The following is a 3124-nucleotide window of genomic DNA, read 5'->3' on the forward strand; positions in this document are numbered from 1 at the left end:
AAAAAAAAAAAAAAAAAGAAAGAAAAAGAGAAAGAAATGCAGTCCTGGCACAGCTCCACATTAGCTCAGTAAGAACCTTGTCACAGTTTTGACTTCCAGAACTGCTGACAAATTTGTGTTGCTAGCTTGGCACCTGTGGCTCAAACGGCTAAGGCACCAGCCACATACACCTGAGCTGGCGGGTTCGAATCCAGCCCAGGCCTGCCAAACAATGACAGCTGCAACGAAAAAATAGCCAGGCATTGTGGCAGGCGCCTGTAAGTTCCAGCTACTTGGGAGGAGGAGGCAGAATTGCTTGAGTCCAGGAGTTGGAGGTTGCTGTGAGCTGTGACGCCACAGGGCTCTACCCAGGGCGATAGCTTGAGGCTCTGTCTCAACAACAAAAAAGAAAAAATAAATGTATTGTCTTAAGCCATTAAGTTTGATGTGTACAGCAGCAAGGAAAATGAACCCAGGCCCACTGAAACAGAGGCCAGAATCCACTTGGGGAGACCAGGCCACTCTCCAGGCTGAGTGCTGCCCACTCTTCACAACCCCTGCCAGACACTGCTTCCTCAGGGAAGACCTGATAAAGCCCTTCATGATGGCAGAAGCCAGCCCAGTGTCCAGCTTGTGTTTACCATTGGCCTTTCCTCATGAGCTCTGCACAGGCCTGTACAGACCTCTGGATCTCAAATGCTGAGATTGACCCCAGGCGGGAGCTCAGGAACCTTGGGGTGCAGTTGATAGCAAATAACTGTAGCCAGTCACTGAGAAAAGTGTAGGCTGTCTGCAGACACTATGGACAGAACAGGTCCAGGCTTCACCCTGGCTGCCCCTACCCTCCTCCTTGTTAATGTCTAGGCCAGAGATGGTCTGGACCATTGGGAGAGAGCAGACTCACAGGCTTTTTAAAATAACTGCATCCTTTAATGGCAGTAATACAATTATTGGATTAAGAGACCACAGGAGAAAAGGCAGGTGACGTTTCTGGAAGACAGGTATGGAGTACAAAAAGGAGAGTGAAGTAGAGTCATGCGGCGATCATTGTAAAAATACAGTACGTTATATACATATTTGCACCATCAACTTTCAACTCTGAAATAGTATTTACACTTTTGTTACAATCCTGGTTAGAGAACAAATTTTCTTTAAAAGCTCGGCCTGATGGCAAATGAAAACTTCGGGTGAATTCATAGTCCCATGAGGTTCTTAGGCTGAATATTCCAAGAGGAGGGTTCCAGCTTCTATTTCATCCACAGATTTCGGTTTTAAAAAATATTTAATTTTTCTCTTATAAAAGAAAATTCTCAAAAGGAGAAAAAAAAAAAAAACCCCAAACACTGTCACACTGTGTATTCTTACTTATTTTACAAACACCAAGGGCTGCAGCCCTCGGCTGCAAAGCCAACACTGGTGGCTGAAGACAAATCTCATTAATGATTGCTAAAAAAAAAAAAAAAAGAAAGAAAAGAAAAGAAACCAAAGAACAAAAAAGACAAAAATACAAACCAACCAACCTGATCACACACTGAGCCCAGGGCTATCTGGCCCTTTGGGGCCCTGCCTCACCTGCCCTGCCTCTGGGCCCCAAAGTAATGAGTTTTTCTTTTTTTTTCTTTATGGGGTGGGGGTGGGGTGGTATAGTAGCCTTGTTTATCTCCCACTGAAAAGAAGTGAGAGGGGGGAGTCCTTGGGCTGGTAACCAGGTCTCCTCAGTGTCAGCAAGGAAGAGACCAAGGTCTTTAGCCAGGCGGCAGGACCAGGAGAGACAAGCAGGAGATGGACCCACAAGGAAACAGACTTCCTGGGTCTATGAAAGTGACCCAGAGGCACAACCTACAGGCTCTGCCCAGTTCCCCTGAGGCCAGTCCCCCTAGGTCATGTCCACGGGGTGGGCCTCCTTGGGCTCTGTGGATGAGGCTGGACCTCAGCTAGGGTGGGAAAACACAAGAAGGGAGGAGGGAGAAGCAGCCAGGCAGACACTTCAACTGTCTCAGCTCAGCTGCACGAGGGGAGGACACAGCCCTCAGTCCCTCCTTCTTTCTCCAATGGGGTCTTGGTCCCTCTCTTGGAAAGGGTCCAGTGTGCCCCATCTCCTGCCCTGGCTGCAGACTCCTACCCTCTCAGCCCTCTTTCTGGCAAATCCAAGATTGTGATATGCCTCTGAAGCTGCATGTCCGCCTGGAAGAGGAAAACACACCAGTACCTGTGCCCTGCACATAACACAGCTGAGGTGCGAGAAAAGCAGAGAAGGAACAAACACTTGGCTGAAGAGCCGCTCCAGGGCTCCCTCTGTCAGAGGCCTGCAAGAGAGGCTACACCTCGGATCCTTGAGCTGTCTTCAGGGGCCAGGGCCCACAATGAGGACACACTGGGCACCGTGGCTTCTGAGGACCAGGGCAGACCCCAGCATTGGGGGAGGATGGGCCCCGACAGGATGGGTGGGTTAATACTGACAGAAAACGCATGTTCGGAGGGGTGCCAACTCACACCGACCCCTGCTGCCTCCAGGTGCACATCTCACCTTGGCATCTGCCACAGGGTGGAGGGTGTTGGTTTTCAGGATGAACTCTGGATGGAAGGTGGCAGAAAGGGACTCATGTACCAATCCAGAGAGACAAGAGCAGGGAAGTACGAGAGAGCTCCCAGGGCCCCACTGGGGGCACTTTTTCCTCTTATTCATTTTCACTTTCTCCATCTCTTCCCGTGCTGAATCAACAGGGGCGGTGCACCTGGGGTTCTAAATGCCCAGGCCTGCTTCCACTCCAGTCCTGCTGTGGTCTGGATCCCACATCTCTCTGCTAAGTGGCGTGGGATGAGTAACGTTCAGTGCCTTCTCAGATGCTTACTGTTCCCTTTGTCCTGGGAGGAAGGGGCCAAGCTTTGCCCAGAAAAACCACTGGGCCCCCAACCTCAGGGAGGCCTGGCCAGGCAGTGCCCACTGGGGCCAAGGCCCAGAGCGCTCAGAACTGTTCACGGGCAGAAGTTGGTTTTCTTGGGGAGCCTGGGAAACCTGCAGCACTGACCAGAACTGAAGATGGTTATATACAATTTATAAGTCTCAAAAAAAGTACTACTCAAAAAAAAAAAAAAAAAAAAAAAGGGAAGGAAAGAAGGGAGGGAGGGAGGGAAAGGGGGGAAA

Source organism: Otolemur garnettii, unplaced genomic scaffold (assembly GCF_000181295.1).
Source record: "Otolemur garnettii isolate 467f Iridium unplaced genomic scaffold, OtoGar3 scaffold00152, whole genome shotgun sequence".
NCBI classification, from domain to species: domain Eukaryota; kingdom Metazoa; phylum Chordata; class Mammalia; order Primates; family Galagidae; genus Otolemur; species Otolemur garnettii.